The sequence below is a fragment of the Chiloscyllium punctatum genome, chromosome 21 (genome assembly GCF_047496795.1).
Source record: "Chiloscyllium punctatum isolate Juve2018m chromosome 21, sChiPun1.3, whole genome shotgun sequence".
Lineage (NCBI taxonomy): Eukaryota > Metazoa > Chordata > Chondrichthyes > Orectolobiformes > Hemiscylliidae > Chiloscyllium > Chiloscyllium punctatum.
This window is the reverse complement of record NC_092759.1, coordinates 49,604,992-49,629,917: the sequence shown is the minus strand read 5'-3', so window position 1 is coordinate 49,629,917 and position 24,926 is coordinate 49,604,992. Positions and strand designations below refer to the sequence as shown.

The window sequence follows — 24,926 nt, the reverse complement described above, 5'->3', positions numbered from 1 at the left end:
TGGTCACCAGGTACAACAATCAATTCAGAAGGCAAATGGAATATTGTCCTTCATTGCTGAAGGGATTGTGTTTAAAAGCAGAAGTGGGCTATAGTGGGTGCTGGTGAGCCCACACCTGGAGTACTGCATGTAGTTTTTATCTCCTTTCTTGCTCAAGGATGTACTGGCACTAGAGGGGGTGCAGAGGAGGTTAACTATGTTGACTCCAGAGGTGAGGGGTTTGGCTTAACAGAGACTGAGTTGATTGGGATTATATTCATTGGAATTCAGAAGAATGGCAAGATATAAAATAATGAATAGAATGGATAAAATAGAAGTAAAGAGGATGTTTCCACTGGCAGGTGAAGCTAGGACAAGGCGGCATTGCCTCAAGATTAGAGGCAGAAAATTTAGGATTGAATTGAGAAGGAACTTCTTGACCTCTATGGAATGCATTGCCCAGCGAAATAGTTGATGCTAGTTCAGTAAACGTTTTTAATGCTAAGTTGGTTTTTAAAAAAAAAATAATTAATTAAGGAATCCCGTAAGAACGTGGGTAAATGGTTCTGCATCCACAAAATGATCAGCCATGATCTTATTGAATGGTAGGGCAGGACGGCCTTCTCCTTTTCCTAGATCTTTTGTTCTTATATTATGCATTCCTCCGTCACTCGTGACTTGGAGGTGCTGGTGTTGGATTAGGATGGACAAAATTAAAATTCACAGAACACCAGATTCAACAGGTTTATTTGGAAGCACTACTTGCCGGTCCTTCATCAGGTGGTTGTGTGATTTTTAACTTTGTCCCTCACTCTTGTAACTGAGAAACAGCAACAAAAGCCACGAAGCAGTGCGCAAGCTCCAGCCAACAGTTAGTATTGTGGACAATGAAGAAGGTTATCTCAGAATACAATGGGATATTGATCAGATGGGCCAATGGGCTGAGGAGTGGCAGATAGGATTTAATTTAAATAGATTAGGTTAAAATATCTGGTTAACATCGACAGGTTGGACCGAAGAAGTGATTGATGTCAGCGGCGGACCAATGCAGAGGCAGGGGAGGAGCTGGAGGACCTGGCGGGGCAGTTGGTCCTCCGACCAATCAGTAAATAAGGGCGGGACTAGACTATACCACGTGATCATCCTCGCGGAGGGTGCGGATTTTAGGGACATATGTGCGGAGAGCTGTCCGTAAGGAAAGAAATAAACAGCAGGAAGCGGGAGGGAAATGGTGTTGGTATGGTCTGAGAGGTTTTACAATCACTTGCTACACATCGGAAAATAGAAATTTGAAATTTACAGTCCAGTTTTTGCAGCAAATGGGAAAATGCCTCGTTGAGTAATCGGCCCGAGTGAGCGCCGCCATCTTTATTCGGGGCAACGATTCACTGGACACGTGCGCGGCCGCCAGCTTTGTAGGGGGCAAAGTTCAGAGGGATGTATGTACAGCCTTCCCTGGTAAAAAGAGTCAGAGGGCAGGATTTACACAGAGCACATTCAAACCCAGAGAAATGTATTTTTTTCTGGATTTGTTTCGTCATTCATTTAAATGATTTGGATGTGAATAGAGGCCGTATAGTTAGTAAGTTTGCAGGTGACACCAAAATTGGAGCTATTGTGGACAATGAAGAAGGTTATCTCAGAGTACAGTGGGATATTGATCAGATGGGCCACTGGGCTGAGGAGTGGCAAAAAGAATTTAATTTAGGTAGATTAGGTTAGGATATCTAGTTGGTATAGGTTGGACCGAAGAAGTCTGTTTCTGTGCTAGACATCTTTGACTGTGGGATCATAAAAGTGAACTCTGCTCTGGTTCACCTCTGGGTTCTCTGATGTCCACTTGTTCATTATCTAGCTTCCTCAGTCTCTCATGGGTGTATTTTTGCTCTGTATAGTATTTTACTATTACTTTCACAGCTGTTTTGTAAATGAATTGAAAAGTATAGAGCTGGAAAAACACAGCAGGCCAGGCAGCATCCGAGGAGCAGGAGAATCGACGTTTCGGGCATAAGTCCTTCTTCAGGAATGTAAATGAATTGTCCACTGCTGCCCGGCTCCTGACCGTATGATGTTCCATTATCAGTTTATTTTTTTCCACAATATCTTTGACGGTCAAGAATTCTTTTTTCCAATAAGCGAGTGCATTTTCCTTCAATTTCTGACAGTCAAATTCTGCACCATTTTCATTCCCTGTAATTCATATTGCACTCCCTGAAACATCAACTGTGTATTTCTCCTTCCACAGAAACCAGTGATCAATGCCAAAGCCTTGTTGCCTGTGGAGAGGGTGATGTTTGACTGCCTTGTACTGCTGCAGTTTGAATGGTGAAGGTGCTCCCACAACGTGGTTGGGTAAGAGACGTTACAGATTATTCACTCAGCGATATTGAAGAGTAGAAGATATCTGTACAAATCATCATGGTTTTAATTTCACAAAAATATTATTGAGAACTTTTGACATAAGGCTACAGATGGAGAATATTGTGTCCATTGACCAAAACCATTGCCAAATAAGCAGTTTTTCAAGAATGCCTTAAAGAAGAAAGTAGATCTTAGAGGGTTAGAGTGGGGATTCCAGACCATGTTCCCTTGGAGTCTATAGAAACAGTCACACAGGTGAACTCAAAAATAAACACATCATTGAGAGTCTGAACTAAAATGAGTTATTGAGATATGAAAAGGTGTATGGTGCAGGGAGATAGGAATGATTACACCCAGGAATTAATTCAAAGGTGCGAAAGTAAATTGTTGTTGCTTACAGATGGGAGTCTTTTGATTGATCAGCAAATTTTGGTACAAGTGAGCACTTCGGCAGTAGAGTTTTCAATATTCTTGAGATTATTGGGAGGGTGACTGTGGGATGCTGGCCAGGAATGGGTTTAGACAATGAAATCCAGAGTTAACAAAAGGAATGAATGAGGGTTTCAGCAAATGAGCTGAGACTGTGGTGAGGTCAGGTGATATCACTGAAGTCGAAATAGTGGACTTGGAGGGGGTCTGGCCTGTCATCCTCACCTCATTCAGCTTGTTTGTCAGTTTGTGAATAAAGTCAGTAACAAGCTCAGGAACTGAGTGGCCCTGGCAGAACCCAAAATGGGCATCACTGAGCAGTTGCTTGACAGCACTTTTGATGACATCTTCCATCGTTTCACTGCTGAGCGAGTGTGGACTGATGGAGGGGAATTGGCTGAGTTGGATCTGCCCTGTGTTTTTGTGTTGGAACATCCCTGAGCAATGTTCCACAAAGTCGGTAGGTGCCAGTGCTGGAACAGTACTTGCCTTGTTGGGCAGCAGGTTCTGGAGCACAGCCAACAGTATTATTGCCAGAATATTGGCTGGGCCCATACCTTTACACTGCTTATCCATTTCTTGATCTGATTGGAAATGAGTTTTCAACCAAGTCGATTCATATCTGTGATGTCAGGGACCAATGGAGAAGGCTCATCCACTTGGCACTGCTGGCTGAAAATAGCTGCTAATGCTGTCCTCTTATCTGTTGCATGGATGTGTGAGACCCCTCCATCAGTAAGGGTAGGGATATCTGTGATGCTGTAATTGTCCATCACCATTCCTGACTAGGTGTGGCAGAACTGCAGAACTCCGATCTAATCCATTGTTTATGGGATCACTTAGTTCTATTTGGTGTTGCTTGTGCTGTTTGGAATGGAGGTTTGGTAGCTGCACCAGGTTGGCACCTCATTTTTAGGTATGCCTGGTACTGCTGGCATGCTCTCCTGCATTCACCATTGAACCAGGGTTGATTCCCCTGGCTTGATGTTAATGGTTGAGTGGGGGATATCAGGCCATGAGATTTCAGATTGGGCTGGAGTACAGTTCTGCTGCTGTTGGCCCACAGTGAGGCAGAAGTTGCAGGGTCAAGAGGGCTGATTGTGTGGTTGTATTTGCTAGTGCATTGGTAGATGTAATGTGGTCCATCCAGTTTCATTCCTTTATTGAGACTGTATTAATCACTGCACAATGAGTGACTTGATGGGCCACTGTCAGGTTTCTTTCCCTCAAGGACATTGTCAATGACAGAAAAACATCCCCAATGGTTCCATAGCAAACAGTAGATTCTTCATTCCATTTATTTTTTTTCTTGAATTCAGAGCCACCCTCTACCGATTTGGGATTCAAACCTGAACTTCAGTTGTATATTTTAATATTCTTGATAAATGATAAATACGACAGGTTTGTTCACTTATTTTTAGAATCGCTATCACAGGTTTTGTTTTTTGTTTTGGAAATAAAAACATTGTCCATTATCCTGTCTCCTCCATCCTCCCCTCCAACAACAAGAGTGAGGAGCACATGGAGTTTCTCTGTCCATAACATTGAGACAATCCGATCAGCTGCCTCTGCTTCTTTCTTTCCTCCCTCTCCACTAGCCCACCGAGCCACACTGCCTCACAAGGGTGCTCTTCATTTTAGTCCTAAACTTGCATTTCCTCGAGTCCCTTGTCAAGCCTTATTCGAGGTCATCTTGACCATTTACCCTAGTGTAGCTAAATCATGGACATTCCAAATCTCTGTCTCATCCTCCTGCTTGTCATCGCCCTCTCTCTCTCCCCCCACCCCCCCCCCCCCCACTTTGCAATTCACAGATATTGATCCATGATCTGTCTATCTGTCTTTTTTGGTTATGTCCTTCTCTCCCATTCTGCTAAAACCTAATATTTGACCTCACCGTTGGTGGAAAATCCTGCTCCATCTCCACTCTCCCTTTCCTTTCTGAATTCATTATATGTGGTGTCCCTCCAGGACTTTTCCTTGGTCCGTCCTGTTTCTCACCCACATACTGCCAGGAGGTAACATCGCCCAAAAGCACCGTGTTAGGTTTCACATGTACACTGACAATGTCCAGCTCTCCCTCCCCATCATCCCTCTCCATTACTCCACTATTACTCAGTTATCAAACTGCTGACCACGCTTCGAATAGGTGCACTTCACTCCAATGAAACACTGTAATTGTTAAACCTATTGCCTTCAGTTGCTATTCCAAATTCATTTCCCTTACTGCTGTGTCCCTCCCTCTCACTGGGAAGTGTCTGAGGCAGAACTACATTCTTCACAATATTGCTTTCATATCTGACCCCAAGGTGACCTTCTGATCAGACATCTACACAACCACAAACACCAGGAATTCCAATCTCTTAAACGTTGCTTGTCTCCTTCTCACCCCAGCTCCATTGCTCCTGAAACCCTAACCTATGTCAGTGTTGCCTTTAACTTGACAAATCTGAAACAGAATCCTTGATTCCGCGACTGACCCAGAATCTGGTTCAAGACTCACCCGTAATGGGACACATCGTCTCCATATTTACCCTGTCAAACCTTGACAGAATTCTGTATGCTTCAAAGAGATCACCTCTCATTCTTCCAAAGTCCAGTGAGTAGATTCCCAACTTATTCAGCCTTTGCTTACAGGTTAATCCCTTCAAAACAAGGATCATCCCAATGGATCTTCTCTGAAATGCCTCCAATAACCTGCTCTATTTCATTAACTAAAGTGACCAAATATGTTCACATTACTCCAGATGTGGTCTCACTTGCCATTTGTTTAGTTGTCCTAAGGTATATACTCCAAACTCTTATATTGCAAACTCTTTGAAATAAGGGACAGCATTCCATTCCCTTTCCTGATTCCATGTTGTAATTGGTGCTAGCTTTCTGTGTTTCCTGCTCATTTTCCCCCAGTCCCTTTGTGGTTCAGCTTTCTACAGTTTATCCCAAGTTATACTCTATTTGACAACTTGTTGCCCAGGTTTCCTGTGAATATCTCTCTGTAAACTGTTTATAACCTTTTGGAACTTTCCTGTTATGCCTTTTCTAGGAGATTTCCCCCCTCATTATTCGAAACATGCACTGTGAGCACTGGGCAGTGGGAAGCATGCACAGTTGCTATCTTTCAGGGATACTCTGTTTCATGACTGGGAGGAGCTTGCTGCCCATTGGTCAGAATGGAGACATCTTGCCCATCAAGCTGCATGAGCCTTTCACACCCCACGTCTTATTGAGGAGGCACAGCGGCAGAATGGAAGGAAAGAAAAGGAAGCAAATCCTGCTGTCTATATCTCATTGAATCTTGGGACATTCAGTCCCATATTCAGTCACATGAAGTCCCAAGGTGGAAACTGATAGAAACCCACATAGATTTGCCCTTGAAGAGCCTGCTGACCTCCACCAGGGGTAATGTGTACAGTCATCCTGGGCCAGGAAGAGGGGATTGTATGAGTTTCAAATTTGAACTGACAGTGACGGATTTTATAATCTTGTATTACAGGCAGATATTCAGATGGTAATCTCAGTCATTGTAACGCCAAACTCTGACAGAATTACTCAATACATCACGCCCTGGATATTCGTATTGTGTGAGAGTATTGTGTTCCAGATCAATACCATTTGCTGAATAAAAGTTCTCCTTTGAATCAAACCATCCTCTCAATAGATCTTCCCAAATCTTCAACATGTGTCCTGTAATCCTTGTATAATGAGCTGATGGATCTAACGTTTATTATTACAACGTGTAACTTTTGTAAACCGCTTTGTCACAGCTCCCCAAATTTCCTTTGCTACAAGGAGAACTCCTCAGTTTCCCCAAACCCCTGATTCCCCAATGTCTGTTTGCTCTCTATAAGGCACACATCAGGATTGTGTTGGAACATTCTCCACTTGCCTGCATCAGTGCACCCCCCCCAACAATATTAAAGAAAGTGAACATCCTCCAGGATAAAGTACTGTACCTGAGTGGTTTCCCATCCACCACCTTCAGCATTCCCTTTCCCCACCCTCGAGGCACAGTGGCATCACTGTGTAAAAGATCAAGTCAGCATTGTCCTCCTAGACCATAGGACTGCACTGTCATTAGAGAGAGATGTCTGGTATTGGTTAACCTGAATATTACCACAGCACAGGCAAGGGGAGAGGTTGAAAATGAGAGTCCATTAATTGCGGATGGTTATTCTTGATGTGTATTAACAACACACATGTCACGTGAACAATTAATGTTAAAAAAGCCCCACAAATTCTGCAACTAAAATCCCCCATTCCTTGAACCATCCTGGTAAATCTCCTGTGCCCCCTCTCAGGGACCCTGCCATCCTTCACAATGTGTGGGCGATCTGTGGTTTGCACAGACCTAGCTGCTCTGAACCCTGTGGGTGATAGAATAGAGCAACAGTTGCACTAAACCTCACTGTCTGGAAGAAATCCCGATGGCATTTAAAATCTATTTAGGTCTATGTGCTCTGTGCTGGAAAATGGGATTAAAATAGTGAGCTGGGAGATTTCTTTACAGCATAAACCCAATGGACCACAAAACCGTTTTCTGTCATGTAGACCATAGACGCGTAATATAGGAATATGACCAGCCACAATAGAAACCAGGTCAGAGAAGGTGATATTAGAATAGATGATACGTGAATAATTAATGTTTTTTGGAGGAAAATGTGACAGAGGTTAAGCGGGACATTGTGGAGCTCGGTGCAGGAATCTGAAATAAAAATGGATTATACTGAAGGCTGGAATTAAAGAAAGGCACATCACAGAGATTTGAGAGGGTGGACAAGATTAAAGATAGAAAGTGTGTTGAGACTGGAGGAGATTAGAGATTGGAGGATGTTGCAGAGATTGAGATGTCTTTGATGCAGAGATAGTGATAGTTCTGAGGCTAGAGAGGAATTATAGAGATAAGGATGAGTTGTTCCCTTTCCCAACCCGACCTCTTTACTGATAATGATTGTTTCTCTGTCCTCATCTGTCATTGCCTCCATAGGCCTGCGACAATGAGAGTACGCAGATAGTATGTTCCTATTAAGGCCAAGGCTGGGAGGCGTCGAGAATGCTGCATGACCTGCAAAATTGAGGCTCTGGTCAAGAAAATGAAGAAAGGATATGGCAGGTACAGACCCCACTGTGCTTGTGTGAATCCCTAGAGGACAATAAGGGAAGTAGAAGTATACTCGTGGAAAACCAGGAGGCAAAGAAGGGGACATGAGATAGCTTTGGGAAATAGGTTTAAGGAGAATCCAAAGAGATTCTACAAATACACTAAAGACAAAAGAATAACTAGGCAGAGAATAGCGACTCTCAAAGATCAACAAGACTGTCTATGGAACAGCAGGAGGTGGGAGAGATTCTGTAAGTATTTCATGTCAGTTTTTACTGAAAGGGGATATGGAAGTTAGAGAAGTTGGAGAAATAAATAGTGATAACTTGGCAAGTGTACAGAGGAGGTGGTACTGGATGTCTTTAAAATGCATAAAGGTGGATAAATCCCTGTATCTGATCAGGTGTATCCCAGAACTTTGTGGGTAAATAGGGAAGCTTTTGCTGGAACCCTCGCTGCGAAATTTGTATCATCGATCGCCACAGGTGAGGTGCTGGAAGATGGGTGCCATTATTTGAGAAAGGTGGTAAGGAAAAGCCAGGGAACTATAGACCGGTGAGCCTGAAGTCAGTGGCAGAGAAGTTGTTGGAAGGGATTCTCAGGGACAGGATTTACGTGTCATTGGAAAAGCAAGAAATGATTAGGGAGAGTCAGAATGGCTTTGGGCATTGAAATCATTAACTTGGACTTGAGAAAGACACAAGGTTTCACATAACACACTGGTTAGCAGGTTCAGTACCATAGAATTCTGGCGGAACTAGCTGTTTGGATACAGAATTGGCTGGAAGGTCAAACAGTCATAGATGGACAGCTCAGAAACAGAGACCCGTCAGTCCAACCAGTACATGCTGATCAGATATCCCAATGCAATCTAGTCCCACCTGTCAGCACCCGGCCCATATCCTTCCTATTCATATCCACATGAAGATGCCTTTTAAATGTTGCAATCGTAATGACCTCTACCACTTCCTCTGGCAGCTCATTCCATACACGTATCCCATCTGTGTGAAAATGTTGCCTCTCAAGTCTCTTTAAAGTCTTTCCCTCATACCATAAACCTATGTCCTCTAGTGCTGGTATCCCCCACACCAGGGAAAAGACTTTGTCTATTTATCCTATCCATGCACCTCAAGTTTTTATATACATAGATAACCTCTCAGCCTCCGACGCTGCAGGGAAAACAGCCCCAATCTATTCAACCTCTATTCAACCCCCAGCCTAGCTCAAATCCTCCAACCTTGGCAACATTCTTGTAAATCTTTTCTGAACCCTTTCAAGTTTCACAACATCCTTCCAATAGGAGGGAGACCAGATTTGTACGCAACGTTCCAAAAGTGGCCAAACCAATGTCCTGTTCAGCTGCAACATGATCTCATAACTCCTGTACTCAATACTTTGTCCGATAAAGGCAAGCATACCAAATGCTGCCTTCACTAACCTATCTACCTGCACTCCAAGGTCTCTTTGTTCAGTAACACTCCTCAGGACCTTACCATTAAGTATATACGTCTTGCTAAGATTTGCTTTCCCAAAATGCCACTCCTCAGCCATTTACCCATCTGATCAAGATCCCATTGTACTCTGAGGTAATATTTTTCACTGTCCACTACACCTCCAGTTTTGGTGTCATCTCACTAACTATACCTCCTATGTTCACATCTAAGTCATTGATATAAATGACGAAAGGTAGTGGATCCAGCAGTGATCCTTGTAACACTCCACTAGTCACAGGCCTCCAGTCTGAAAAGCGACCCTCCATCACTACCCTCTGTCTTCTGCCTTTGAGCCAGATCTATATCCAAATGGTTAGTTCTCCCTGTATGCCATGAGCTCTAACCTTGCTGAGCAGTCAGTGTCATAGTGGAGGGTGCTTTTTGTACTGGAAGCCTGTGATGAGGAATATGCTGTCAGGCTGGGTGATGGGTCCACTGCTTTTTGCCATTTATATAAATGATTTCTATGTGAATATAGGAGCTATGGTTAGTAGGTTTACAATAGACACCAAAATTGGAGGTGCAATGGATTGCAAATTTACCCGAGAGTACAATGAGACTCCGATCAAATGGGCTGAGGAGTGGCAGATGCAGTTTAATTTAGATAAATGTGAGATTCTGCATTTTGGAAAAGCAAATCAGGGCAGGACTTCTACACTTAATGGGAAGGTCCTGGGGAGTGTTGCTGAACAAAGAGATCTTGGAGTGCAGGTTCATAGTTCCTTGAAAGTGGAATCATAGATAGGCAGGGTAGTGAAGGAAATGTTTGGTGTACTTGCCTTTATTGGTCTGAGCATTGAGTACAGGTGTTGTGATATCATTTTGCGGCTGTACAGGACATTCATTCAGCCACTTCTGGAATTCTGCTTTCAGTCCTGGTCTCCCGCTATTGGAATGATATTGTGAAACTTGAAAGGATTCAGTAAAGATGCAAAGATAAGACCATAAGACCAAAAGACATAGGAGTGGAAGTAAGGCCATTCGGCCCATCGAGTCCACTCCGCCATTCAATCATGGCTGATGCGCATTTCAGCTCCACTTGCCCGCATTTTCCCCGTAGCCCTTAATCCCTCTAGACAACAAGAACCTATCAATCTCGGCCTTGAAGACATTTAGCGTCCCGGCTTCCACTGCACTCCGTGGCAATGAATTCCACAGGCCCACCACTCTCTGGCTGAAGAAATGTCTCCGCATTTCTGTTCTGAAATGACCCCCTCTAATTCTAAGGCTGTGCCCACGGGTCCTAGTCTCCTCGCCTAACAGAAACAATTTTCTAGCATCCACCTTTTCAAAGCCATGTATTATTTTGTAAGTCTCTATTAGATCTCCCCTTAATCTTCTAAACTCCAACGAATACAATCCCAGTATCCTCAGCCGTTCCTCATATGCTAGACCTGTCATTCCAGGGATCATCCGTGTGAATCTCCGCTGGACACGTTCCAGTGCCAGTATGTCCTTCCTGAGGTGTGGGGACCAAAACTGGACACAGTACTCCAAATGGGGCCTAACCAGAGCTTTATAAAGTCTTAGTAGTACATCTCTGCTTTTATATTCCAACCCTCTTGAGATAAGAGACAACATTGCATTCGCTTTCTTAATCACAGACTCAACCTGCATGTTTATCTTTAGAGAATCCTCGACTAGCACTCCCAGATCCCTTTGTGCTTTGGCTTTATTAATTTTCTCACCATTTAGAAAGTAGTCCATGCTTTTATTCTTTTTGCCAAAGTGCAAGACCTCGCACTTGCTCACATTAAATTCCATCAGCCATTTCCTGGACCACTCTCCCAACCTGTCTAGATCCTTCTGTAGCCTCCCCACTTCCTCAGTACTACCTGCCTGTCCACCTAACTTCGCATCATCGGCAAACTTCGCTAGAATGCCCCCGGTTCCCTCATCCAAATCATTAATATATAATGCGAACAGCTGTGGCCCCAGCACCGAACCCTGCGGGACACCGCTCGTCATCGGCTGCCATTCTGAAAAAGAACCTTTTATCCCAACTCTCTGCCTTCTGTTAGATAGCCAATCCTCAATCCATCCCAGCAGCTCACCTCGAACACCATGGGCCCTCACCATGCTCAGCAGCCTCCCGTGTGGCACCTTATCAAAGGCCTTTTGAAAGTCCAGATAGACCACATCCACTGGGTTTCCCTGGTCTAACCTACTTGTTACCTCTTCAAAAAATTCCAACAGGTTTGTCAGGCATGACCTCCCTTTACCAAATCCATGTTGACTTGTTCTAATCAGACTCTGCTCTTCCAAGAATTTAGAAACCTCATCCTTAATGATGGATTCTAGAATTTTACCAACAACCGAGGTTAAACTGATTGGCCTATAATTTTCCATCTTTTGCCTTGATCCTTTCTTGATCCTTTCTTCTACTACAGCCATCTTCCAATCATCCGGGACCTTTCCTGACTCCAGTGACTCTTGAAAGATCTCAACCAATGCCTCTGCTACTTCCTCAGCAACCTCTCTCAGAACTCTAGGGTGTATCCCATCGGGGCCAGGAGATTTATCAATTTTAAGACTTTTTAACTTTTCTAGCACTATCTCTTTCATAATGGCAACCATACTCTCTACTCAGCCCCGTGACACCCTTTAATTTTTGGGATATTACTCATGTCTTCCACTGTGAAAACTGACGCAAAGTACTTGTTAAGTTCTCCTGCTATTTCCTTATCTCCCATCACTAGGCTCCCTCCATCAGTTTGAAGTGGCCCAATGTCTACTTTTGCCTGTCGTTTGTTTCTTATGTACTGAAAGCAACTTTTACTATTATTTCTAATATTACTGGCTAGCCTACCTTCATATTTGATCCTCTCATTTCTTATTACACTCTTTGTTATCCTCTGTTGGCTTTTGTATCCTTCCCAATCTTCTGATTTCCCGCTGTTCTTAGCCACTTTATAGGATCTCTCTTTTTCTTTAATACATTTCCTGACTTCCTTTGTCAGCCAAGGTTGTCTAATCCCTCCCCGGTTAATCTTTCTTTTCTTGGGAATGAACCTCTGTACAGTGTCCTCAATTATACCTACAAACTCCTGCCATTTTTGCTCTAGTGTCTTCCCGGTTAGCCTCTGCTTCCAGTCTATTTTAGTCAGTTCCTCTCTCATGCCTTCATAATTACCTTTATTCAACTGTAACACCATTACATCAGATTTTGCCTTCTCCCTTTCAAACTCCAGACTGAACTCTACCATATTATGGTCACTACTTCCTAAAATGTTGCCAGGGTTGAGGGATTGAGCTATAGGGAGAGGCTGAATAGACTGAGGCTGTTTTCACTGGAGAATCGGATGCTGAGAGGTGACCATAGAGGTTGATAAACTCGTGAGGGGCATGGATAGGGTAAACAGCCAGGGTCGTATTCCTGTTTAGGTGAGTCCAAAACTAGAAAGCACAGGCGTGAGGGAAAAGATTGAAAAGGGATATTAGGGGCAAAGTTTCAAGCTGAACGTAGTATGTGTATGGAATGAGCTGCCAGAGAAAGTGTGGAGGCTGGTACAGTTACAACATTTAAAAGGCATCTCATTGGATATGTGATTTGGAAAGGTTTCAAAGGCTTTGGGCCAAGGGCTGGATTATGGGACGAGATTAATTTAGGATATCTGGTCGGCATGGACAAGTTGGACTGAAGGGTCTGTTTCTGTGCTGTACATCTCTATGGCACTAATAAATTAAAATTAAGACAGATTTCTCTTTTATGGTGAGTTAGCAGAAGGTCAGATAATTCTCCTTGGAGCTGAGAAGGTTAAGCAGTGCTTTCGAACAGGAGTTGATTTGTTTCCAGGGTATTTCATTTACAGAGAGACAGAGTGAGAAATTTTTAACGTCACAACTTTTAGTAACTATTTTCAGGTAACTGGCAAATAATGCAAAGAAAAATGTGAAGATTATTTTACTCAGTAAGTTCTGAGCATCTGGAACAGTTTGACCAACAGCTGGATGCAGATTCAGTAGTTATTGTCAAAACAAATTTGAAATTTAACATTTTTAAGGAAGGATTTGGAGGGCTATGTCCAAATGGGAGGTGAGTTGGGACTGACTGGCACCATCTCCAGAAGGAGAGAGTGCAGCCCCAATGGCCGGAATAGCCTCCAGCCCCTGTGCTCTGTGATACTGACCCATTCACTGTGAATGATGAAGCTCATCACAGGGCAGAGCTGTAGAGAAGTACAGCATGAAAATAAACCCTTTGGTTAAACTGGTCCATGTGACCAGATATCCCAACCTAATCAAGGCCCATTTGCCAACACTTGGCACATATCACTCTACACCCTTCCTATTCATATACCCATCCAGATGCCAAATCGTTTAATTGTACCAACATCCTCCACTTCCTGACAGAAGATTCCATACACACACCAACCTCAGTGGGGAAAAATATTGTCCCTCAGATTCATTTTAAATTCTTCCCCTCTCATCTTAAACCTATGCCCTCTCATTCTGGACTCCCCGACCCCAGGGAAATGACCTTGTCTATTTATCCTATTTGTCTATTTATCAGCCAGGCCCCTCATGATTTTATAAACCTCTATGAGGTCACCCCTCAGCCTTTGATGCACCTGGGAGGATCCCACCACTCATGTCACAATGGGGCCTGGCTGATTGACACAGCTTCAAACCAATAGGAGAGTTGGCATGATCCTCCAGCCAATGGGAGTGAATGAGGGGTGGGTCCAGCAGGCCAACACATGACCATCAGCTTTGCAGGCGCAGTGTCACTGTGAGGGGGGACTGAATGTGAAGGAGTGGGAGAGACAGCAGATACTGGGAGAGAGATGGAGTTAGTGTGGACTGGGAAGGTTGATAAACACTGTTTCAGTCTGCTGGACCTGAATTAGATACTCCGGGTAAGTTAGAACCAAAAGAACTTCGGATGCTGTAAATCACACACAACAACCAGAAGGTACTGGAAATGCTCAGCAGATCTGGCAGCATCTGTGAAAAGAAATCAGTTCGCATTTTCGATCCAGTGACGCTTCCTCAGGAACTGATGTTACTGAGAAAAAAAAAATCTGTTTTTATGCAGAAGGTAGGGGTTAAGGCGTAAATGATAAGTGGGGATAGAGCCCAAAGAGAGAGATAAGAGCAGTTGGACAAAGGGGTGGATAACGATCTGATGCGGGGGGAGGGTGAATAGCTGTTTATGGGGACTGCTAGTGGCTAACCATAATTAGTGTGTAATGGCAGGCTACGTAATAACAAGGCCTGGTATGGGGGAAAGACACTCGGACGTGGGAGAGTTCAGGACCTAAAATTATTGAATTTGATGTTGAAGCCAGATGGTTGCAGGGTCCCCAAGTGGGAGATGAGGTGGTGTTCTTCCAGCTTGTGTTAAAGTGTGGCGCTGGAAAAGCACAGCAGGTCAGGCAGCATCCAAGGAGCAGGAGAATTGACATATTGGGCATGTCAGCACTTCATCAGAAATGTGGGTGGTGGAATATGGCTGAGAGATAAATAGGGAGGGGTGTTTGGGGTTGGGGGGGAAGCGAGCTAGGGAGGCAATAAGTGGTTGTAGATGGAGGGTCGTGGTGAGAGGGTGGAATGGACAATTGGAAAGGAAGATGGACAGGTGGGACTGTTCAAGAGGCCAGTGCTGAGTTGGAGGGTTGAATCTGAGATAAGTTGGGGGATGGGAGATGAGGAAACCTTGATGCCGTGTGGTTGAAAGTTCCCAAGGTGGAAGATGAGGTGTTCTTCCTCCAGGTGTCAGGTGGCTCGGATTTGGGATGGAGGACTTGCATGTCCTTGGCAGCGTGGTGGCGGAGGGAGTCGGGGGTAGCTGAAGTGGTCGGCCACAGGGCGGTGGGGTTGGTTAGTGCATGTGTCCCAGAAATGTTCCATGAATTAATCCACAATTTGGTGTCCTGAGAGCAAGGGACACAATAGGTGAGGTGTTTGGGTGGGCAGGGAATTCTCTGCTGGATGTGGGAGGATCAAGTGGTGCCTTGGATGGAGGTGAGGGGAAGGTGTGGGCACAGGTTTTCCACCTCTTGCAGTGGCAAGCGAAGGTGCCTGGAGTGAAGAATGGGTTGGTGGGGACCATGGATCTAACGTGGAAGTCACAGAAGGTATGATCTCTGTGGAATGCTGAAAGGGGTGGGGAGGGAAATATATCTCAGGTGGTTGGATCTGATGGTGGAAAGAGCAGAGGATGATGCATTGTATCTGGGTGGAAGGTGAGGATGGTGGGATTCCATCTTTGTTGCATTTGAAGGGGTGGGGTTCAAGGGCAGTGGTGTGGGAAGTGGAGGAGATACACTGGAGGGCATTGTTGACCACATGTGAGGGGAAATTGCAGTCCTTGAAATAGGAAGCCATTTGGTAGGTTCTGAAGTGTTCTTCCAGCTTGCATCAAACTTCACTGGAACACTGCAGTAAGCATGGGACAGAGATGTTGGACAGGGAACAGTCTTGTGTGTTAAAGAGCAGGCAACTGGAAGCTCGGGGTCTTTTTTGCAGGCACAATGTAGATCATCAGCCACCATTTCCACCACCGCCACTGAGATGCTAAAAGGTTCCTGTCTCCTCCATTAACTGATTCCCACTTTCCCACTCCTTTATCTTTCCAAATGTTCCTGTGTTTCTTTGGGCTTTGTCCCCACCTATTATTTACTCTTTAACCCCTATCTCCTGTAGTCCAAAGATCTGTAGGTTCGGTGAATTGGCCCAGCGAAGTTTCCCGTAGTGTTCAGGGATGTGCATTAGTTCGGGGGAAATGGAGAGTAATAGAATAGGAGAATGGGTCTGGGTGGGATAAACTTCGGAGGGTGGGTGTGGAATTGTTGGGCCAAAGGGCCGGTTTCCTGAAGGGATTCTAATTTTCCCAGCTGTCATCGCTTCTGAGGAAGGGTCACTGGACCCATGATGACCCATGGTGTGTACAGGAGGCGGAAAGGGGAGAGTGGCAGCAGAAACCGGATGAAATGTATCAGTGTAGACTGGGAGGGTTTAGTTACACTCTGTGCAGGTCGTTAGTCTGAATTAGAAACTCTTGGTCCCATGTTTGCAGCAAAGGGGAAGATGGCTTGGGCCTCAGGCAGTGAGAGGTCATGGGTAATGGCCACCATCTTTATTTGAGGCAAGGTACAGCAAGGAGCGTGCACGTGTCCTCTCTCTGGGTGGGGGCAGGGTGATTTGAAGAGGAGCATTTACACATCAAACACATACCAAGAGAAGTGTTTGTCTTCACTATTCATCTTGCACTGACCGAGCTTTGTTTTGTGAATTCAGTTTATAGGATATTAATTGAGGATAATTGAGACTGGGATCTCAATAAACAAGTTTCTACAGTCAGCGGAGTCATCAGGATCTGAATGTCATTGGGATTTAACTGTGGAACGAGAAAGGTTTGTCTGTTCTGTCTGTGGGAAAATATCTTCAATATTTTTGTCAAGCCAAAAGCAGAACGATGTTCAAGTTCATGGTTGGATCCCCTTTGGGGTATGTGTTCAATTCTTGGCCCTGTAGCTGTGGAAGGAGGTATTGGCCTGAGAGAGAGCACAGATTTATCCAAATTACACCTCGTCTTCTTACAGGAACTGTCAGATTTAGTCCTAATCATCCACTTTATAATGTTAATCTGTAAACTCCCTACTTCCAATTCTCTGCAAATTTTTCATGGACTCAACTTCCAGCACCATTTCAGGTGGAACGTTCCAGATTCTGACAACTGTCTGTTCATTCAGAAACTGCTAAAGTCCATTTTGACTCTGAGGTTACAAAGGAATGAATTGAAAGATGCAATGCTGGTCTGAGCTCCCATTGAGATGCATTGGAACAGTACAGTGTAGGTGTGAGCAGACAATGAAAATGGCAGGGCTGCACTGTGAGGGCTGTTTGGCTCAATGAGAGTGTTTTGGAGTTGGGTGTAAATAGTGAGGTGAGACAGGGAGAAGGTGAAGCTGAAACTCAGTTTTAGTTCAGGCCTTTCAGAATTTCACAGTCCCAATGGGAATAGCCAATTTGTCAGTGATAGCTGTGGAGTATTTAAGTTTTTAAAGTATGACATATCAGCTTAAGTAAAGTTTTTTTTGTTATTATAATGGACATGTTTGAAGTGAAGGAAGGTTACTCACTCATTTAAATTCTCTTAATGGGAGTAACTAGATGAATGTAGAGAGACGTTGTGACAGGAGCCCTCAGACCCGTGGTGTGCTCCTCTTGCACAATGTGGGAAATAAGGGCAGCTTCCAGTGTCCCTGACGGCTATTTGTGCAGGAAGGGTTCCCATCTGCAGCTACTGGGAAACTGCTTTTCAGAGCTGGAGCAGAGAGTGGACTCACTGTGGAGCATCTGCAATACTGAGAATGTTATGGACAGCACGTTTAGTGAGTTAGTCACACTGCAGGTGAGGGTTACACAGGCAGAAAGGGAATGGGTGAACATCAGATCTAGTAAAAGGCTCAGGAAGCGAGTACAGGAGTCCCCCGTTGTTATCCCCTTCTCATACAGATACTGTATACCACTTGGGATTCTGTAAGGGCGGGAATGGATGGGGTGGCTTCTCGGGGAAATCAGCAACAGCCAGGTTCATGACACCACAGAGAGCTCTGCTGATCAGAACAAGAGGACTGAGAGTGGCAGGGCTATCGTGGCAGGGGATTCAATAATCAGGGGTACAGCCAGGCACTTCTGTGCCCTCAGACATGAATCCAGGATGGTATGTAATCTCCCTGGTGCCAAGATCCATGATATCATGGAGTGGCTGCAGGATATTCTGGAGCTGGAGGGTAAACAGCCCGTGGTCGTGCAACACACAGATACCAACGACATCGCTAAACAGAGGGATGAGGGCCTGAAAGCTGGACATAGGGAGAGCAGAGATGCATTAAAATGTAGCTCCTGAAATGTAATAATGTCAGACTTACTCCCAGTGCCATATGCTAATGAGAGCAGGAATGAGAAGGGAGATCAGCTGGATGTGTGGCTGGGGAAATGGTGTACCACAGAAGGGTTATGATTCTTCAGGCACTGGGACTGTTTCTGGGTGGGACCTGTACCAGCCTGACCGGTTACCCCTGGGCAGAGCTGAGACAAATCTGGTGGGGGCTTTTGCCAGTTCTGTTGGTGAGTTTGTAACTAGTCTGGCAGGGGGATGGGAACTAAAGTGTAGGCTTAGATAGGTCAGATTCAGGACAGGGAATGGGAGGTAGAATATTAGTGATGTAGTTAGCAGCTCAGAAAGCCAAAGGAAAGGAGGATTAAACAAAGATTGAGTCCCTCTTCATCCATCAGTCCTGACATCCCAGGAAGGTGAGTCAACAAAATATGGAGCTGTTTACATGTGTATGACTCTATGTGCTTCAGCAAAATGGTGGAAATCCACAATAAAAACAAGAAGCGCTGGAGATCCTCAGCAAGTCTGTCAGCATCTGAAATGCTGACAGATGCAGGAAACATTGCAGCCTTGAAGAAGTGTTTAGATGATCACACCAAGCACTACAATATCGGTTACACGCTGAGTGCCAGAACGTGGGACTAGAATTAATAGGTGCTTGATGACCAACATGAATACGATGGGGCTGGAAAGTTGACGTTTCGGGTCAGGGCTATTTATCAAGACTGACAAAGGGTCCCGGCCCAAAACATCAACCTTCCTGCTCCTCTGATGCTGCCTGACCTGCTGCACCTCCCCAGGTCCACATTGTACAGACTCTGACTTCCAGCATCTGCAGTCCTTAACTATCTTCACATCCCAGGACTCATCTGGTGATCCTCCTTTACACTCTCTCAATAACCAGGAGAGCCTTCCTTGGAAAAGGGGAACAAAGGTGTATACAGTACTCCAGGTGTGGTCACACCAAGGCCCTTCCAGAAAGGGATCCCTGCCCCCATCTTATCCATAATGGTCATCAAGCACACATGCCTGGTGTGATCATCTGAACACTTCTTCAAGGCTGCAATGTTTCCTGCATCTGTCCCCATTTCAGATGCTGCCAGACCTGCTGAGGATCTCCAGCACTGTTTTCTCTGTTACAGAGTATTGAAAAGGGGGATTTGCAGGTGAGAAATTCAAATTGAACTTCATGTTACTGGATCCATGCCGATCTGAATATCATTAGCCTTATCATCTGGATGGAAAGGTTTGCATTCTGTCCGTGGACGAATATTTCAAATGTCAGCGTGACTGGGAAATAAGTACTGAGACAGCGAAGTCCATGTTAGCGTGGGGACTGTGGAGAGAGATTTCATTGGTTTTTGAAAGTCTAAACAATCATGGCACATTTCCCTGGAACAGGTAAGCCACAGATTGGTTTTGTATAAGGACAATTAACCATGAAACCAGAAAGACAAAAGGATTCCTGCATCATGATAAAAATCTATGAAAATGGGATTGTTGTATTGGAGTGAATTATCGATCATTGATTGTAATCCATTGGCGTTGTCACATCGGTTCCAGTGCCGTGGGGAAACACAGGAAATGTGATGAGTGCAGTGTAGGTTTCAGTTATTCAACTGGAAAAGGTGAAGAAGAAATTTAGAAGGATGATGGCAGGTCTCAGGGGTCTGAGTTACAGGGAGAGGTTGGACAAGCGAGGACTCTTGTTTAGAGCAGAGGAAACTGCGGGGGAATATTTTATAGAAGTGTATAAGACCATGAGAGGCATGGGTAAGGTGAATGCACTCGGTCTTTTTCACAGGGACTCAAGGATTGGAGGGCATCCCGTTAAAGTTAGAGGAGAAAGAATACATGGGAACCTGACGGGCAACTGTTCTACACAAAGGTGGTATGTATATGGAATGAGCTGCCAGTGGAAGTGGTTGAGGTGGGTATATTAACAACATGTAAAAGACATTTGGACAAATACATGGATAGGAAAGTTTCAGAAGCAGATGGGCCAAGTGCAGGGAAATGGGGTTAGTGTGGATGGACATTCTGAATGGTGTGGGCCAGTTTGGGCCAAAGGACCTGTCTCTGCTGCAGGACGCTATAACTCTAAGTGCATTTGCTATTTCTTCCCCTAACTCTGTTGGTATCATGGGATGTGTTCCATCAGGGCAATGAGACTTGTTTACCTTTAGCTCCATTAGCTTGCCCTGCTCTAACGCTTTCGTGATAATGTCTAGATCCTCCCCTTCCTCAGTCTCCTTATCAATTACTGGCATGTTCTTCGTATCCTCCACTGTGAAGTCTGACTGCTGTGTACTCCTATTCCTAAACCCTGCTGGATAGGAATAACTAGGCACAGAACTCTGAGAGGTCTTCTTTGAGTCTTTATTGATGAGATACGGCAGCTACCTGGATAGTGTACATTCAAAACACCTTCAGGCAGCATCAGGTAACTCCCCGCCTGTCCAATGTATGGCTCCCCTTCTTATACCTTTTGTGGTTTGTGACTTTGAATACAGACTGTCTCTCAATATTATCTCCATGGCAACGGCAGTTCAAAAAGTCTAGTTCAGTTCAGCACTTTGTGGTTAAACCACATACCCATCCCCCACACCCCCGTGGCTCCCTCAAGTACCTGACAGGCACTTCAGTTTCAGTGGGGCTGTCTGTCAGGATTCTGATGTGGAGGAGCCGGGGTTGGGGTGGGGTGGGCAAAGTTTAAAAACCACACATCACCAGGTTATGGTCCAACAGGTTTATTTGGAAGTACAAGCTTTTTGGAGTGTGCTGTGATTTTTAACTTGATCAGGATTATCTCTATGGTAACAGTTAAGTACTTCAACAATTACAGAGGTCATACGCTCCCCCCACAATAGGTTCCCCTCTAGCAGTGTAAACTGCTATTCTGTCCCTGGGGATAGCTACTCATCACTTTTTATCCCCAATTCCATCATGCTTTCTGTTGAGCTTGGAAGTTTTTCCAATCTCCGAATTTATCCTTGGTCTTTGCCAATTTTTATGCCTTCTACTTCAATTTCATAGACTCCCTTATTGCCTTAGACATGGCAGATTACTCCTTTTCCTAGTCCTTCCTTTTCACTGATATATACTTTTGCTGAGAAATTTGAAAAATTACTTTGATATTCCTCCTCTGTCTGAGGACTGTTCCACAGTGTAAAGTCTTTGCTTCCAGTCTGCATTAGCCAACTCCTGCCTCATCCTATTGTAGTCTCCTTTGTTTAAGCACAGTATCTTGGGATTGGATTTAATCTTCCTGCTTTCCATCTGTGTTCTAAATTCACCCAGATTAATGACAAGTCAGATTACAAGGTGAGACGATGTTACCTGGGTCTTTTGGTTTCATTGTCAGTGACCTTGGCTTTGTAATAAAGTACAGAATAGATAATCACAACAGGGTATTCTGGACGATGTGAATGTACTACACAGTCTAAAACCATAAATCACTGTCTCCTCATCCATCTAATCCACACCAACCCTATGATGACCATCCCATTCAGACCCACCCATTCCCTGTAACCCTGCATTTCTTGTGGCTAATTGCCTAACCAGCACATGCATGGACCCTGTGAGCAATTTGGCATGACCAATCCACCTAACCTGCACATCTTTGGACTGTGGGAGGAAACTGGAGCACCGAACAAAACCATGCAGACATGGGGAGAATGTGTAAACTCCACAGAGTTGCCTAACGCTGGAATCAAACCCGGGTCCCTGACGCTATGAGGCAGCAGTGCTAGCCACTGAGCCACCTCTGCTTAAAATCTGCTGCCCATTATTAACCTCCCCATCCCGCAATTGGCTGAATGTATATTCCTTACGTCAGAAATCGAGGTGTCTAAGCAGATGTCTGAGTAAATCCCAGTGACAGCCCACATGTCCTGTGTGTCTGAATAGATATCCTATACACAACACCCTCCAGCCCACACTTTCTTTCACTTTCCAGGAACAGGTCTCCAGAGGCTTCATGGGGATTACAACTCCCACAGTCCCTGAGGCAGGGACCACACGTGTGTGGGGAAACCGAGCACGAAACATGTACAGAATGTGGGTGGGTTTTGGAGCATGTTCTTTGGGGTAACTAGCGGAAAGCATTTCACACTGTGATTGGCTGGAGAAGGGACGCATCTGCCTATAGTATTGATCAGTTGGGGGGGGGGGGGGGTCAAAGTGACACTACGCCCAGATGGGACCAAGTTCCATTCACAACTTGTCATAACACTGGGAATTGACCAATGGGAAACAAGGAAGAATCTGACCCATTCTCCCAGACTGAAGGTTCCTCTTCTGTCCAGGATCTACCACCTCCCTTTCTGTTTCCTTTTGTTTCATTCTGCTGTTACATTATTGACTTGCAGCAACTGAAGGGAAAGGAAGTGAACCCAGAAAGGGTGCAGGGTCTAACAAGGGACGGGAAGTGGTGGCATGGATCTGTTTATCAGTAACACCATGAGAATGGGTAGGGTGTACATTAGGGGTTAGTAGATTCAGAATGGTGGGAGAGAGTAAGTGGGCTGGAGGGTTACAGCTTTGGGGGAAGAAAGGGGAAAAGGGTATTCCAGAGAAACTAGAATTGTCTGTCCTGAATTTCTAATCTGTACATATTCCTTTGTACAGGGTGCTAGATAGTGAAGATTTGCAAACTGAAATCTCAAAATCATGTGCAGGTTATGATTAAGTTAAACAACATTTGAAGAACCAAAGAGTCACTGGGCCAAAATCCTGCAACACTCTCCTCACGGCATTGTCGGTCTACCTGTGACAAATGGACTGTGAATGGTTCAAGACAGCAGCTCACTACCATCTTCTAATGGGTAACGAGAGCTGGGGAATAAATGCTGGCTGAGCCAGTGATGCCCATATCCTGGAAACGGTTTCTATCTCTCGTTGCTGAAACCCAGTTGATGTTACTGCAGGATGATGAGGGATGCTGAGTGCATCCTCCAGGAGGCAGCACCATCACATTACCCCTGCCTACACCCAAACAGTAACACCACAACGCCACTGGAACAAAAGGCAGTGAAGCCAAAGGAGGACTTAGACATAGTTCTCCAAGGTAAAGTCATGAAAAGGGATTGGAACACAGCAGGAACATGCGACTGAGCTGGATGGTCAGTTATTTCCCATTGCATGGTGGAGCAGGATCGAAAGGCCGAATGGTCTCCTCCTGCTGCTATCTTCCAGGTATGTATATAGCCATGGAGCCCGGGTAGGAAGAAGTAGGCAGGGATTCTCCAGGAGATTGCACCTCCACAAGAGTTTTCAGTGAGGGATGGTTTGATGGATTTTATTTAACATTTTTCTTTAACAAAAGGTTTGTAAATTTTGGTTTTAAAATGTTGTAAGAGCTTTTTGCACCACAAATAAAATTAATGAAAATAAATTGAACTGTTTGAATATAACAGTTTTAAAGCTTTCAACCTTTGTAAAACAAAATCCTGTCTATTCCCAGATGCCATCACTTTCCAGCTCCTCAAACTCCAGGGAAATATTCCCTCCCTGTCTGAACCTTTGGTTTGATTTAACTTCTTTTCAGTTCTCGTTCTGTGAGCTGTGAAGCGTTCTTTTTCCCCATTTCTCTGACCCAGAAATGTGAGCACAGCAATCTTCCCACCATCAAAATCATCAGTGTGCCATTTTACTTTTGTTTCACATAACCAGCAGTGCAAAAGTGAGGACTGCAGATGCTGGAAACCAGAGCCGAGATGAGAGGGGTGCTGGAAAAGGGCTTTTGCCAAAACGTTGATTTCCAACTCCTCGGATCCTGTCTGACCTGCTGTGCTTTTCTAGCACCACTCTAATCTAGACATATAATCACCAGCAGTAAACCATTTGTGTAACCAATTGAATATTTCCAAACAAAGCCCATTACAGGCCAAGCAAACCATTAGAAGTGACAGAGTGAGAAGGGACTAAATCAAAGTAGAGTTGTGGGGAGGGGGCAGGGGTGGAGATAAAGTACTGTATCCCCTGCGGTGCCCACCTCTATCTAAAGGCATCGAGAGCATTGATCCATACAACATGCTCCTTCTCCAAGGACACCCTGCTGTGTAGTCTTAAAATAAAATCATAGAATAAAATCCATACAGTGTGGAAGGAGAGCATTGGCCCATCAGACCCCACCGACCATCCAAAGAACATCACGCCCAGACCACTCCATCACTGTAACACTGCATTTCCCATGGCTGATCCACCTAGTCTGCACAATCCTGGATACAGTGGACAATTTAGCACAACTGAGCCACCTCACCTGCACATCTTTGGACTGTGGGAGGAAACCAGAGCACCTGGAGGGGACCCACACTATCATGGGGAGAATGTGGGAACTCTACACAGGCCGTTGGACAAGGCTGGACTCCAACCTTGTACCTGGTGCTGTGAAGCAGCCGTGCTACAGTCACAATTTAAATCAAAACTGATGATCCCTGCTCATTGTCACATTGCTGTTTGTGGAGACTTACTGCCCAGAGAGACATCCTGAGATTCAGAAAGTGGCAATGTAAGTTCAGTCACCTCCAGCCCAGTTAATGTGGTTAACAACAACATCAATACTCCAGCGGTGTCATCATGTACAAGGTCCACTCCTGACTCTGATGGACAGTAACATCAGAATTAGAGTCCTGCAGTCCACATGGAGCAGGGGGATGACCACTTCCCTGTGAGCACTCATTGGTCTCTCAATCGTGTTGAAGACAGCAAATCCCTT

At 44.8% G+C, this 24,926-nt stretch overlaps 1 long non-coding RNA gene across 2 annotated transcripts in view; it reads left to right on the top strand.

Annotated features, from left to right (window-relative positions):
* The window catches only part of LOC140492674 (uncharacterized), a 29,138-nt gene extending 4,929 nt beyond the window's left edge, over positions 1 to 24,209 (top strand). Inside the window, exons 2-5 of one of the 2 annotated variants that reach the window (XR_011963610.1) lie at positions 2,225 to 2,331; positions 7,754 to 7,879; positions 16,603 to 16,718; positions 20,013 to 22,368. This is a non-coding gene — a long non-coding RNA (uncharacterized lncRNA). Of the gene's footprint in view, positions 1 to 2,224; positions 2,332 to 7,753; positions 7,880 to 16,602; positions 16,719 to 20,012; positions 22,369 to 22,837 lie in introns of those variants that run through there. The other variant, XR_011963609.1, reaches the window with a different exon arrangement.
* Positions 24,210 to 24,926: the final 717 nt, after the last annotated feature.